Below are 15,776 nucleotides of genomic sequence, written 5' to 3'. Positions count from 1 at the left end.
AGAGTCGGAGGCCTCACCCTGGGACCACAGCGGGCTCCCCACGGGCCAGCTCCCAGCCTCACCGCCCCGGCACTCAAGCCTTCCTCACAGTGGTGTCTTCTACCCGGCTCCACCCGTCCGTGAGCTAGGAAAAAATGACAAACTCGATGGCAGATTTGTGAGTGTCACCATACGCAGTTGTCTTGAAGTTTTCACTGGTCCGAACAGCTCAGGTTCGAGCCAGGAACTCTGAAACATGTCCCTAATTAGTGGGGGAATTACCTGGGGTGATTCATGTATATTTGAAATTGGCATTCATCTCATTCAGACATGTTTAATGAATAATCATTAAAATTTGATATAAGCACACAGCACAGACCCATTCCAGCCTTCGTGGAGAACGTGTGTGGGTGAGATGGAGCACAGAGCCGTGCACTCTGGACAGAACACCATCTGACAGGCAGATTGGAAAGATTCTGTCAGCCTCATGCTTAGAAATATTTTTTTTAGTTTTTGGTTGTTTCTTTATTTGTCTCCATGTTCGTGCACCCAAGTAATAAATCTCGGATTTTACACAAAATGAGCTGCTTACGCGGACATCCTGGAAGTGAAATCTTAAATTTGAGGAAAAGAGCTATGAACACAGGCAAACTCAGAGTTAATACAGCTCAGACATTCGGCTTCCAGGAACTTCCATCAGCACAGGGAAGTTTATATCGCTCTTAAAGTTATTTTACCAGAAACTGAATTGTACGGTTCTTCCGCCCCGTTAGACCCTCTCACAGCAATTCAGGATGGGCCTGGGTCAACATCCAGATGCAAGTGTGGCATCTGGATTCAGCCTGATTTGTTAACAGCCTGATTCACAACCCCCCCCCCCCCCAGAGTAACAGAAGATGCCGGTGCGAAGCTGTAATTAACATGGCTCTGACCCCAGGGTGTGTGGACTGTCCTCTCCTTCCCGGCTGCTTGTGGGGGAGGGGAGGCAGCAGCTGACTCGTTGGCCCAGATTCCAGGACAGTTTGCAAGTTCCATAAAGCACCAATCATGCAAAAGATGAGTTAGCTCTGAAAAGATGTATCCGAAATGATGACTCTCTTCTTCAGGGTTACCCTGCGGGGGAAGAGGCAAGAAAAGACACCCATTTCCCCTAGTTCCTTCTGTGCCAGATAAATTCATTACGCGAGATTGGAATCCTGGAGGGTGGGAACTGCTTCCCTACCAGAAAAGCCTTTCCTTTCTCTCCAAGCTACCCGTTTCCCGCTGATGTCCTGAGCGGACAGCTGCCTTCCTGCCTCCTGAGTGAGACCCTTCCATTTCTCTCTCCTGCTCCCTGGGCAGAAAGGCTGCACCTGGAGGAAGCTGTACCCACTTGTTTTCAGCCCAGCAGACAGGGGCTCCTAGAACATCAGCTGAGTGGATCCGCTGTAGCTAAGCACCTGGATGTTCATTGAGAAGTTTACTGGGGGGCATCTGGAGTGGGGAGGGCACTCTTTTGTAGCTAAGCACCTGGATGTTCATCGAGAGGTTTACTGGGGGGCATCTGGAGTGGGGAGGGCACTCTTTTGTAGCTAAGCACCTGGATGTTCATCGAGAGGCTTACTGGGGGGCATCTGGGGTGGGGAGGGCACTCTTTGTCTTTCCACAGGGTTGTTTATATTCAGTTCAGCTCACTTTTGCACACGCACACACGCGTGCACACACACCACACACACAGGCACTCACAAGAACTTGGGAAGGGCTCTCTGGAGTCTGCACCCCTGACGGGCTGTCCAGAGCTCCCCGGCGGGCACTGTTCATCGCTGTGAGCCACGTTCGTGCTGCCCAGCATCCTTCCGGCTTTTCTTCAGAGCACCTGGTCGGGTTGCAGTTCCTCGCCCTCCTAGCTGGGTGTGGGCCTGGGATTCGCCCCGGCTGCAGAGGGAAGGGGTGACACGCCTTCCATCCAGGGGAAGCTTGAAGACCAGCATGCGACGCCCACTCTCCCTCCTTCCCTCGGCCATGTCGACTGGCAATTTTTTTAGCTGGTGTTGTTCTCTCAGACGGGGTCCTCGAGGTGGGTCAGGGCAGAAGATGGACAAGTGCAAAGACAAAAAATATACCCAGGTTTTTCACTCCACTGGGACTTAGCAGTCACCGGGCAGCACAGGGAGCCTGGCCTCCATGGCTGAGCACCCAACTTCGAAAATCTCCCCGGGCAGCTGAGAAATTCTCACGTCTACACAGATGCAGTCCCAGAAGCACTTTATCTGCGTCCTTTCTCTGAACAAGACGGATGGCCGCCCATCCTGCTGGGACCGCGGGGACTCCTGTCGGCCCCCAGCGCTCTCGCCCGCAGGGCTGGGCTGCGCATTTCTGCAAAGAGAAAGAGGTCACTCTAAAAGTCCGTGCCTTTTGTCTCTGAAACCAGCTCTTAGTCTTCATCCCTTCCCCACCTGAACTTAACTCTCTCATAAATTCTAACAAGATAACCGGCCCATCAGACGTTAATGAAGACGGAGGGTCGCCTATCCGTTTTGGGAAACACACACTTAGTCATCCATTCTCTACCTAAGTGCTCATCAGCCCCCACTTCCAGGAATTATTTCTGTTGAGCCCAGCAGTATTCATTCTCCATCCCCCAGTCTTCCCTGGCTCCGCCGTCTCTCGGCCCATAATAAGGCAATTTGAAATACAAACCGACTCGGGGAAGCAGCCTGCCTCCAAGTGCTCATTTTGCTGCCTCGGTCTCTCCCAGGAGCCCCTCCACGGGGGCCGCCCTAGGAGTCTCGCCTCCCATCAGCACCCAAATGATAAGGACAGAATCCACAAGCAGAGCTTTCTGCAAACTTTAGGTTCCTTAGCCTGAAATTCAAAAAAAATTTCAAGTAATAAAAGCAGAACCCACCCTCTCCCACAGGCCTGAAAGAAAGGAAACTTAAGGGGAAAAAATATAGTGACACTGAAATATTCAAACCTGGGATTTACATGATAATGAGGGGATAGATTACATTCTCACCATTCTACCAGCAAATGATCGCAAAGCCTTACAGTCGCTTGTACAGCGAGAGCAAACCATATTTAGAGTAAACCCAGAAGTTCAGAAGATGAGTGGAAAGCTTTCGCTCATCTCCAGAACAAAGGCAGCAAGAGACGCCGAACACACACCCTGGACAACCGGTCCCTTTTTCCAGCCCATGTAACTGAGCTTTTCAGCTCACGTCAGAGTCCTCTCTGCCGAGACATCCATAAAGTGGATCCGATTAAGCCACGCAGCTCTGAAGACATTCCTGTTTAGGAAGAGCAAGGCCTCTCCCCGGGTTGGGGGACCCCTCTTCACGCTCCCATGTACGTCCTTTCTGCACCCAGCTCTCTGCTGCTGTTCACGCTGTCGGGGGCCTGCCTGACGCCGTATCAGACCCTGCTTCCCTAAAGGGAGGGACCACGTCTGATTTCTCCGCTGCACCCTTGGCAGTGAGCATCACGTCTGGCACAGAGCAGACATGTGATAAATACTGAAAGGTTAGGGCTTTTTAATGATGCCACTTTTGAGCATCAGAGACCTGCTCCTGCCAGGACAGGAGTTGGGGGAGGGCGGGGGTCCCTGCTGGAGCTCTCCTCCCAGGAAGGGGCAGCTCAGGAAGGAATGTGGAGGAAGACGTCCCCCCACCCCGCTCAGGCTTCTCCCGGCTCAGGGGAAAGTCAGGAGAACGGCCTATCTGCCGCACAGCTTAAAGGTCTGTCGTTATCCTGGGGAGCTGCGGTCCTTTATCTTGAAGCTTGACTTCTATGAAGAATGAGGCAAACCTTGATTCTGCATCAGGCAGATTACAGCCTTAAACACACACACACACGCACACACACACACACACACACACACACACACACACACACACACACACCGCTTATAGAAGCCTTCCCTTCAGATTTCCAAATCTCCAAATCCCATCTTATGCCTGCGGAGGCCTGGTGGTTTGAGCCTGAGGGCCCGGCTCTCTGGACCCATCCTTCCCACCCCTCTCTCCCCACTCCCCCCTTTTGTTCTGGCTGTTCCAGCTCCTTCCATTCCAGCTCATTCTCTCCACACCCTCTGCTCAGAACAAGCAAATCCCCCAGCTGGTACCTTTCCAGCACGATGTTCCTTCTGCCTGGCATGCTCTTCCTCTAGAACTTTGCATGGCTCCCTCCTTCCCCATAGTCTCCTGCTTCCTCAGAGACAGCCTTTCCAAATCACTCGTCTTCCCCCTGTTACTCTCTGTCCCAGCTCTGGTTGCCAGCATCCTCGGTGCTCCTCGGTTAGTACCTGCACCCCTCCAGTCTTGTCTGCATCTTCCTGTGGCGTTCTCCCCACGTATGTCCGTGTGTCTCTTCTCTTCTTATCAGGGTACCAGTCATTGGATTAGAGCCCATCCTGTAATCCAATAGGGCCAAGATACCCTCATCCTAATTTGATTACATCTATAAATTTACCTAGTTCCTAATAAGACTCATTCACAGGCACTGGAGTTAGGCCTTCAATGTCTCTTTTTGGGGAAGAAATTCAAACCCCAAAGTATTGATTCCATTAGTCACATGGAGCACATGGGAGCCAGTTGAAGAATCAACCAGTCTTTCCATCTGGTCTCGAATGCAGGCCACACAGTGTCTCCCGGGACACAGGCAAAGGAGCCTCCACATGGCATTTTTTTATCAAGATGCTCATCAATTTCAAACACACGGGATTTTGGAAGCAGCTGCAGCAGAGAGTTTCTGAAATCCTTATTAAGTGTCAGGGAAGAGGCTAAGCAGAACGCAGAGCAAACAGGGAGGTGACAGACAGTCGTAAACATTAGTAAGGAAAAGGAACCTCACCAGTGTTTTTAGGAAGCCTAGTATTTTGGGATGGAGATGGGTCCAAAATTTTAATAGAAATGCAAGCAAGTTTAGTCGTAGCAATAAAAATATGTCTCAAGTGCACAAATTTCTGAAAAAGAAACATGAGAAATGACCCCAGAGACCCAGACTCAAAAGCTGTTCTCTGCACAAAAGCGAGACCAGCTTTGCAGTGATGCCCAAACCACCCAGGTGGTTGTGGACAGATTCTGTGAAGATATTTGTTGTATGTGATACCAAATCTGCAATTGCCACGTTGCTGTTGGTGGCGGTCCGCAGAACTAAGGGTTTGACCTGGCCTGGTGGGGAGTGTGTGAGAAGTTAGGCTCGTAGCCATGCCCCCTTGGTGGTCCAGAGGCAAAAGGACCATCTCCTCCAGCACACCCAGGAGGCTGTGGGTTGCAGAAATTTCCCCGTTTCCCTGCCCTGCCCGCCTGCCAGAGGAGGGTCACGTGAACACCACCAAGAGAATGGCTCCATTACCAGGAGATCTGGGGTCTGCTGAAAAGTCAAATTCAGTAGAGGGCATTAAGTCACTGATTACCAAATGTGAGTGTGTTCCGTTCCTAAGCCAACTGCCAGCTTGATCTGGAGCTTGGGAGACGTGACCTAGTTCATACAGTGAGAAGACCTTAAGAGAAACACATCTCATTTAACTCAATTGTGCACTCTCCAGAAATAAAACACACTTCCACGGGAGGTAACAGGTGCCTAATTTTTGAAAATACACAACCAGCAACCGACTAGAATACTATACAGTGAATTCCTGCCAAATTGTGGGAGACAATCTCTCACACTCCTCATAACTCTGAAAATTGTATAACTTGAGAGATATATTTCAGTCCCAGAAGATTTCAGATATGCAGATATTTCAATTTCATTGCAGGAGAGATCAGCAAAGAATAACATTATAAATGATACAGAAGGAATTTCGTCATGCACACAGGACAGAAAACGAGCAGCTGGTACTCTGAAGCAAGTGTCGGAGGAAATCAGGAGTGACTGTTCCACCTTCTGAGGGTGATGGGTCCAAATAGGAGTGGGGCCAATGAGTGATTTCCGAGGGTGGCCATGGAACAGGGTATCAGACGAATCAAGCCACCCTCCATCTAAAAGAGCCTTAAGAAATTGTATTGTCTTCAAGGATTTATATTCTGTAGCACTGGTTTTAATATTGAGGGTGAGGGATAAATTGGGAGTTGAGGATTTGCGGATACAAACTACTGTATATAAAAGAGATAAACAACAAGGCCCCACTGTACAGCACAGGGAACTCTATTCAATTTCTTATAATAACCTACAGTGAAGTGAATATGAAATCATATTCATATGATTATGTAAAAGAATGTATGTATGTATAACTGAATCACTGTGCTGTACGCCAGAAACTAACCTAACATTGTAAATCAATTATACTTCAATAAAAAAAAATTTTTAATAAAATTAAGGACGAGAGTGCTGGGTGGGGTGGAGAGAGCATATTGGAATTAACTTGGGAGTCTTTCTAAATTCCATTCTTTGTGGGAGGCGAGTTGGGGGGGTGATCAGGCAGGAGCGAATTTGAAAAGAGCCTCATGTGAATCTATTAGTCTTATGTGCTTCAGAATCACTTTACAGGAAAGAGAAAACAAAGAATTTTCCTTCTTTTACATCCATTTGTTCACAAGGTTTCCTCCAAAGTTGGTTTCCCTTTTCTTGTGTCCCGACTTCCCTTCTGCAGGGTAGGCGGTTAAAGAAATTGCTGTAACCATTTACTCAGTCCAACTCTCTGAGCCAAGGATAAAAGGTTCTTTTTTTTCCCCTCAATTTCAAAAACTCTATTAATTGGTGGTGATAAAAATCTTTCTCATCTTGAGAGTCCAAGGGGAAAAAATGCAAAAATATATGGTTGCCAAAAATCTGTGGTAAATTCCCTTTTGTTTTGCTGCATAAGTAAGAATCTACCCCAACCAGACCTCCCATGTTTAGAGACCTTCTTCAAACCCCTTGACTTTTTAAAATTGTGAAACATGCTCTGGGTATAACCCCCCAGTGTCCACACCCTCCCACTCCACGAAGAGACAGGACATCTGCTCCCCAGCTCCCTGGGAAAGTATATTTAACTGTTGGACGCTTTCCTTTTCAAAAGGGTGCTGGCTTTTTTCTTTCTTCTTCTTCTTCTTTTTTTTTTAAGCCTCCAGGGCACGAACAAAATAAAATGATCCCTTCTGCGTTTAAATCCGATAACAGCGTCTGCATCAATACAAACTGCAGGTCCTCCAGGTCCGCTGAGAATCAAGACTGAGGACCAGGCACTGCTTACCTCAGCATCCCCGAAGCGCATTTACCTCCGGAGACCTCTAGACGCGAGGGTGTGCCGAGAATGGGCCGTGGGTGAGCAAAGGAAGATTATGGCAGGCTCAGCTTCGGTGTCTCAGTCCTGGCACCAGCCATCGGGAAACTGCCTACACACATGCCGCGAGTGTGTGTGTGCGTGCGTGTGAGAGAGAGAGAGAGAGAGAGAGAGAGAGCGGGGAGACACATTGGGGGAGATGGAAACACACCAAGAACCTGAGTCTTCTTCCTGCAAAAACATATCTTCCACATCGTGGTATGAGAGACTGAAAAAATGAGAAGCAGGAATCTCACAGGAGTCAATCTTTCAACAAAAAAAAAAGTTAAGCCAGCGTGGGCTCGGCGTCATTCACACTTAGACCCCAACCAAAGACCAATATTACCAGCCTTTATAAGAATTGTGTTCTTGATGTTAGAGTTGTAATTCTCCTTGTGTCATTGTTAAACTCCTGTTTTTCTTAAAAAAAAAAAAAAAAAAAGCAAACAAACTCAAAAACTAGCCAAAAAGAAGTTTGCTTTTGTTTTAGCAAGAGCAGAAGAGGCAGAAAGGAAACATTCCCTGGTTTTGATTCAGTTCAACTCAACAAATATTTTGGAACCACTTCTCGGCCAGAGTCCCTGCCCTCCTGAGGTGGACGTTTATAGGAAAGACAGGCAGTCAGAGACACCACCGTTCAGTGTTGGGACAGATGGGGGGAGCTTCCCAGAGGAGTGATGTCTGTGTGGGATCCCAGAGCTCTCGGAATTTTCAGGGGAGCCTTTGACGCTGCGTACTCCTGGACCTCTCTCTGGATGTCAGAATCAGAACCTCTAAGAGAGCCGTACATGTTTAAAGTCTCCCCAGGTGAAGGGGAGGCAGCGGCCTGACCCTGGGGTCTGGGAGGAGGCGAAGGAAGGCGTGGAGGTGACAGAGCACATGGGAGGCAGAGCTGAGAGCCGGCTGGGGGTGCCGGGCCCTTCGGGAGCAGCGTGGGCGTAGTTGGCTGATCAAACTGGAGAACAGAAGGGACCAGATCGGGAAAGGCTTGGTGTGTGCTATCGGGGGTGGGGTTGGACTTCACCCCACGACCATCCAGCTGGATGACTGTGAGGACAAGAGCAGGGGGACCTGGGGCTGGGTCCGGGTAGCAGGAGTCATTCCGGAAGCACACCCTTCCCAGGGGCTGGAAGCAGCCAAGAACTGGTTCCTCTGCCCTCATTACATTTCTTACCCCCTGACTCCCTCCCGTTCTGTCTACATCCCACACGACCCACCGTCAGGGAGACGAGTCCAGGTAGAAACACACACGTTTATGGTCAGCTGGTACCCCTGCACAGACAGACGTGTACATGGCTTTGCCAAAGGAGGAAGGCTGCGGCCCCAAGTCCTCCCACCAGCCCCTCCCGGCTGCCCCTGCGACTTCTTCCTCTCCCCAAGGCTACTGTAGACGCTCGTCTAACTGGTCTCACTTGTAAATGAATATCACGGGGTGTCTGAGTCTCTCCCTCTGACGCTGGTGCTTGGCCCTGAAAGGTGCCATCGGATGATACACACACTGTCCTCCGGTCAGACGACCATGTCCTCAGGGTGCAGATCTCCCCACCCCACCCCACCCCACCCCCCAGCTTCCGTACAGAGTCGTGATATCCTAAGAAGCTGAGTGGACCCACAGAGAGGAGCGGTTCTATCACAGAGGAAAGGTCGCGTCTCCATCCTCCTGTGACAGCCGGCCTCACCTGTCCCGGCAGGTGCATCAGCACACGCTCAACCCCCAATCCTGGAGTCAGGAACAGACGTCAGTGGGAAGATTTAATAGAAACATTCAGTGGTAACAGGTCAAGAGGTGGGTCTGTGCAAACCGCAGATTCCTCCCCGAGCCCGTGTATAAGTGACAGGCTGTACTGTAAGAAGTGAGGATTCCCCCCGCAGAGGAAGTGAGAGGTAAGTGAGGAGAACACCACTCTCAGTAGCAGAGGTTTTCATCCTTACCAAGAACCACACAGAAAATAAACCGTATGGGAAGGACTTAAAGGCGGCCTCCTCCACCCAGCAGCTCTGGGAACAGCGCCGTGTGGGAAGCACCACCCCGTGTGCAGAACCTCAGCTCAGCACGACTGCACACGCTTCCCCACCAGCCTCCTCCGCAAAGCTTCCCGTGGCTCTGTTCCGAGGCTCCCCACTTTAAGCCCCCATCTGTGGCTGCGGGGAGATTTGGGGGCCACGATGAAGAACTGACCCCAAACTTTGTTTTCCACTCTGAGCTCAACCCAAACAAACGATTTGAACCCCCAAACAAAAGAAAGTCCAGAAATCTCAGTCTCTGCTTCTCAGAAATTTTTTCTCTTAAAGCTGTATCAGTATGTGGGGAAGAGAAGTCAGAGGCTGAAACCGTCTGATAAAAGTCACAATTAAGAGCCAGAAATTAATTTTGGTGAGAGAAGGCTTTAACACAACAAATGATTTTATGGAGAAGGGAGAAGTGTCTTTTTTTTCCTTTTGTTCAAAAAATAATTGTTTATTGAAGCGTAGCTGATTTACAATGTTGTGTTGGTTTCAGGTTTACAGCATTGTGATTTAGTTATACATACATATTCTTTTTCATTATAGACTACTACAAAAAATTGAAAATAATTCCCTGTGCCATCTGGTAGATCCATGTTGCCTGTCTATTTTATATATAGTAATTTTGTTATCTGTTAATCCCAGAATCTTAATTTATCTCTTCCCCAATCCCTTTCCCCTTTGGTCACCATAGTTTGTTTTTGATGTCTGTGAGTCTGTCTCTGTTCTGTAATAAGTTCATTTGTATCATTTTTTAAGATTCCACGTATAAGTGATATCATATGATATTTGTCTTTCTCCTTCTGATTTACTTCACTTAGTATGATAATCTCTAGGTCCATCCATGTTGCTGCAAATGGCATGATTTCATTCTTTTTATGGCTGAGTAGTATTCCATTGTATAAATATACCACGTCTTCTTTATCCAGTCATCTGTCAATGGACACTTAGGTTGATTCCATGTCTTGGCTGTTGTAAATAGTGCTGCTGTGAACATTGGGGTGTATGTTTCTTTTCAAATTGGAGTTCCTCCAGATATATGCTCAGGAGTAGGATTGCTGGATCATATGGTAACTCTATTTTTATTTTTAATTTTTTAGTTTGTTTTTAGTTTTAGCTTTAGAAGTGTCTTTGCTTTAGATTCTTATTTTGGAAAGAAAGAAAAAAAAAACCCTTAAATTGTAAATTAAGTTACTATTCTAGCCTGTGGTTTAATTTGTTGAATGAAGCCAAGATCCCAGATTAAAAGGAAAGCTATTTAAAATACAAATGTAAAAGATGAGCTCAGAGCTGAACTCTCTAAAAAAAGACAAAACCTTTCACAACAAAAGCATCCCAGTTTAGAGCTATTCTTCCCAAGAGAGGGAAAGAAGAATGAAGCAATAAACAGAACAGAGAGAAACGGGAGGAGGAAGTCAGAGCATTCTGTTTTCCACTGGCAGGTAGCTGGTCTGGGTCTCACGCTTCAGTTGAACCCACTTATCTGGTTTCAGCTGAAATAAGAACACGCTTATTCTGAATGTTTAAGTGAGATAGAATAATAATTCTTTCCTTGGGTGTTTGACATAGTCTAAAGCTAGTGACTAGGGATTCAGGAATGTCTGTCTCAATCATCCACCCATGGTTTGCCTTAGACTGTGGTCTCGGGTGGGACCGATAGCTCTGGTCACACACACTGATGCCCCCGGGGTAAGGAGGGGAGAACACAGAAATATTAACATGCCGTCTGAGAAACAACCCGGAAGCCAGCAGCTGACACTGTTTAGTCTCATCGACTTACGGGGACTGCAGAGTTTGAAAAGTAAACTATGCACGTGGGTAAGGGCTTGCGGGAGGAAAATGCTGGCCGGTGTCACAAGCAGACAGCTGGTGGCGATGTCTACGATCCCAGCTGCCACGCGTTTGTGGCTGAGAAGTGCGGAGGACTCACGGGGACCCGCAGTTCAGCGTTCCCGAGTCTGGTGGCAAACCCAAGCAGGGCATGAAAACCAATTTTTATAGCGTCAAAGGTACTGGCAGTATATAAAGTTTTATAATCTGATTTCTACAGCGTGGTCCTCGCTGTGTAAACGCTCATCCTGCTGAGAGTGCAGAAGGGAAGACAGCGAACGAGAGGGCCGGTCTAGACCTGCTCAGGACCCAGGGTGAAGACGTTTGTATCGGTAATTACTTAGGCCCTAAGCCTAAAATTCAATATCGAAACCGTGGCTGGTTCTAAGGGGATAACTCAGGGCGCTAGGGAGGTGGACGCAGGGATTGCCTGGCCTCCAACGCTTCCGTGCTGGGGCACCTCGGGACGTTTTCCTGTGAAATCAAAGGATGGACAGATTTGGGTCAGCCGTCCCTTCCCTTACAGCGAACAGTCTGCAACATGAAGGCAGTAATCTGCCCTTTTGGGCTCTAAAAGCCGATTGAGTAAACGCAACTGAAATAAAATGTCATCTTCACTAGTGACCACCCCCAAAAGGATGGATCTGCTGCCGTAAATAAATAAATGAGGTCTTCATTCCGACTCTGTACTTGAGGCCCACTCAGCATGAGCGCAGGGCTTTTTTCATTTATTTTATCCATAATTATTCAACATCACCCAGAGGGGCAGTGAATGATTCCTACCGCAATTTCATGGTCCTGACTTAAAAGAAGTCATGTTACTTTCTGAGATTCACCCAACAAGGTGAATGACAAAATCACAGAACTGCGTATTTCTAGCTCTCTGCTTGGCAGGGGCCCCCACTGGGTGACCCTGTGGCAGGGATGAGCCCTTCCCTGTGGACCCTGGGGCCTGGCCTGGGGCCCTAGCTTCACCCTCCCCCAGCCCAGTGGCATTAGACTGACTTCCAGCGAGGCCTCCTTTGGACTTGGACGTCTGCCCCCTTTAACACCAGATGCCCATCATTTCTGTTCTGAAGTTCTTTAACTTTGGCCATGAAACATTTTCACTGCGACCGTGAGAACCGTGCTCTTATGAAACACTGATATGCCAAAGAACACAACTGCAAGCCACCCAAGCATCGCAGAGGCCAGCCTGCAAGCAGACTCCCACAGCTGCTCACGTGGAGTTATTAGAGAGGGACTGATGCACAGCGGAGCGTCAGATGGGCTGCTTCTACGAAATCAATATCCGTACATAATTTACACAGGAAGATGTACTACAAAGTTTGTCATGAATAACAGGGATTACTCCCTTCCCCTCACCTCTTTCCTCTGGCTGAGTCCTTCCTATTGCCCGGGGGCAACAGCTTCAGATTTGTAGATGATTCTTCCATACTTGCTTCCGTTTCTCTAAATACTATGATTAAATTCAGACCTGATGTATCAATTCCCTATAAAACGGGGGGGGGGATTAACTCTCTTATACCAAGAAACACACAGACACACGAATCTCTTTCAGCTCCCCGCCACCCTCCCATGGTGTTACGTAACAGCTTTGTCTCTATGTACAATTATTATTCCCAGCTGAACTATACAGTGCGCTGTGACACTTCCTTCTCCATGTAATTGCTTTCCAGTTAATAACAGCCTTAGTTTGGTTTTTGTGTTTGGTTTTCACTAAATCGTTCTTTAATAGAGATGGGGCACCCTAATACGGCCACAGACATCAAGAATACTCACCCTTCTAAAAAATCATACAAATGAACATATTTACAAATGAGAAAGAGAGTCACAAACATAGAAAACAAACTTATGGTTACCAAAGGGGAAAGCAAGGGGAGGGATAAATTCAGAGTTTGGGATTAACAGATGCACAACACTGTATATAAAATAGATAAGCAACAAGGACCTTCTGTACAGCACAGGGAACTATATTCACTATCTTTCAATAACATATAGTGGAAAAGAGTCCGAAAAAGAATAGATATATATGTGTACACGTGTATAACTGAATCACCATGCTGTACACCTGAAACTAACACAGCATTGTAAGTCAACTATACTTCAATTTTTAAAAATTAAATTTTGAAAAAGAATATTAACTCTTTTTGGATTCATGTCTCCTGGAACCTTCTGTCTCCTGCTCTGATCTGATCTGGGTTCACTGTGCACAGCTGCAGTTTTATACCTTCTCTTGACCATCAATCTGGGAGCTTCATTTTTTTCCCTCTTGTGCACCTGATGCACAGTTTCCTGATTCCCTTTCTCTTTACTCCTTTGTCTTACTAGAACTATCTTCAGGTAACTTCCACAGAAAAGAAACAGGGAAGGTCATTGTTTTGAGACATTAATCTGTCTTTAAAAATCCTCACTGTCATTTGCTAGTTTGACTTGATCAAGAATTTCAGGTCAGATAACATTTCCTTTACCATTTGAAAGGCATTGTCATATTGTTTTTCCAGCTTCCACCGTTTTTACAAAGAAGTCTGGTGCCGTTCTAAAACTCAATCCCAGAGATTTCAGGTAAGTCTCTCTCCAGTTCCCTCTCTACTTTTCATCCCTCGGAAATTTCACTGATGCTTCTCGCCCACTTCATGCCCTCCCTCAGTCTGTCTGTCCTTTGGTCTTCAACCTTTTAAAATTATTTACTGTCAGCTTTGAAGCACTTGTCAGGGAATACAGCCAACCATGCATGCTCAGCCCACCTCAGCATTGAATAATGGTCAATATTTTACTATTTTTATCATTACTAATGCATAATAACATTATTAGTTAACATTACAAACTACTACTATATACAAAATAGATAACTAGGTTCTACTGTAGAGCACAGGGAACTATATCCAATAGCTTGTAATAACCTATAATGAAAAAGAACCTGGAAAGGAATTTATATACATGCATAACTGAATCACTATGCTGTGCACCTGAAACTGACACAGTATTATAAACCAACTATACTTCAATAAAAAAAAAATTACTATTACAATAACCATTGCACATGCCCTCTGGCCACTGTATTTAAAAAATAAGTGTTGTCGGTGAAAAGTTAGAACTTGGAATATTTTGTGTGTCTCACCCTGGCTCTGAACAGCCCAGTGGTAGAAAATTCTTTCTCTTCCCTCCCAGCTAAAGTGCACCTTTTCAGTGGGTTTCCCAAAACTTCCTGGGTTCCTTTCCTCCAGTCCCTGACTACATTTTGACCTCCCAGTGACCCTCTGCCTCAGGCAAGTCTCTCTCACAAACCCATCTTAGAATTTCCAGCTTTCTTCACTTCTTACTGGTTCCAATTGCCCTGGTCAGCTTTCTCCTTGTCGGGTCATCAGCAGGTCTCAGTAATTCAGCTCACAGATTGCTGACCCTGCGAGGCATGACTGACCTTCCAATGGAGTCCCTTAATTGTAGCATGTGGTCCTGAGCTCCTCAGGGAGCAGGCTCCGTGCAGGGAGAAATAACAAAGGAGACAAGAACAAACAATGGCTTCTCAGAACATTGCCAACAATTCCGCACACAAGCAGTTGAGGAAGAATTCGTGGATCCAAACCCGAGGAATAGCCCAGAAGGTTCTCTGACCTGGGGACGTGGGGGAAGCGGGCAGCTTGGCCATATGGAGGCCCCCGGAGACCCCACATCTATCCCGAGGACACAAGTAGAGAAAAGTGAGGGTGGCTGCCCCACTTCCTTACCTGGACAAGCCAACATCCTTTCTTTGCCTGGAATATGAATTCTTGGCAATTCCCCCATTGGCTCAAATTTCTGAAGAAAGCATCAATTTCCATTCCTGCATCTTTCCCTCTTTCCCCCTCAATTTGGCAGAATCCTCCTGCAGAGAGAAGTGGAATTCTGGCTGCTGGTGAGAGCTCTGCTCTTCTGTATGTCTCCCTTGCCTTCGGGGCTCTCCAGCTGATTTATTTGTGCATATACTAGAGATATAAGTTCCCCCCCACCCAGAAGCCCCCATCATGCCCGGAAACTTCTGGTTTCTGCAGGAGCTTTCGGCGCCGGAGTGCAAGGGCCGAGAAAAAATGAAAGGGAATATCAGAGGGACAAGAGCCAAAGTCCAGCACCTCCGGGGACGTGAGCAAAAGGGGAGTTTCTGGGCAACTTTCTTTCCATCAAGAGACGTTACTACGGGACCAACACAGGAAAAAATACACGGCGAATCACACAAGTGTGTGAGTAAGGTTAAACAATGGAGCAGATTAAGTGAGGATACCGTCCTTGGCCAAACCCCTGTGATTGTTTACCACAAAAGAAACTCTGGAAAAAGCTCAATTCTAAATCCCTGGTGGATTTAACTCTGCGTTTCTGTGGCCCCTCCGCAAAGCAAACCTCCCAGGGCGCTGAGGAGCTGGCCAGTGACACAGCATATTTTGGTTTAATGGAAGATTGTTTATCTTGGCTGCTAAGATTTCACATGTCATCTCCGACCTTCTCTTGGGTCGAAAAACACTGAATTCACAGAAGAGATAAGAAAACCTGCCCTTCAGAATAAAATAAATACATTTGGAGGCCTCAGATACTTCATAGGAAGAGTGAAGACATGTATGGTCTTTAAATGTCCCCCCACCATCTGTTGCCTTCCCCAAACTTATGAAAACAGGCTTTGCTAAGACTGAGCGAGGGGAATTTATACCAGCCTCAGACCATTCAGGATATGACCCCATTTTTTTTTCTTAAAGCAGAATTTTTTGTGCAG

At 47.1% G+C, this 15,776-nt stretch overlaps 1 long non-coding RNA gene across 5 annotated transcripts; it reads right to left on the bottom strand.

Annotated features, from left to right (window-relative positions):
- Positions 1–479: 479 nt before the first annotated feature.
- Positions 480–15,045, bottom strand: LOC116661480. 5 transcript variants are annotated; one of them, XR_004317347.1, is made up of 3 exons: positions 14,764–15,045; positions 2,659–2,823; positions 480–2,334 (listed from the first exon to the last, which is right to left on the bottom strand). It is a non-coding gene; the product is annotated as an uncharacterized LOC116661480 (long non-coding RNA). The 5 variants fall into 5 exon arrangements; XR_004317346.1 differs by lacking the exon at positions 14,764–15,045 and adding an exon at positions 4,082–8,785; XR_004317345.1 differs by lacking the exon at positions 14,764–15,045 and having other exon boundaries at positions 480–1,092; positions 1,705–2,334; positions 2,659–3,826.
- Positions 15,046–15,776: the final 731 nt, after the last annotated feature.

Source organism: Camelus ferus, chromosome 35 (genome assembly GCF_009834535.1).
Source record: "Camelus ferus isolate YT-003-E chromosome 35, BCGSAC_Cfer_1.0, whole genome shotgun sequence".
Lineage (NCBI taxonomy): Eukaryota > Metazoa > Chordata > Mammalia > Artiodactyla > Camelidae > Camelus > Camelus ferus.
Note: the sequence above shows the minus strand (reverse complement) of the source record. Positions and strands in the feature narration are given on the sequence as shown.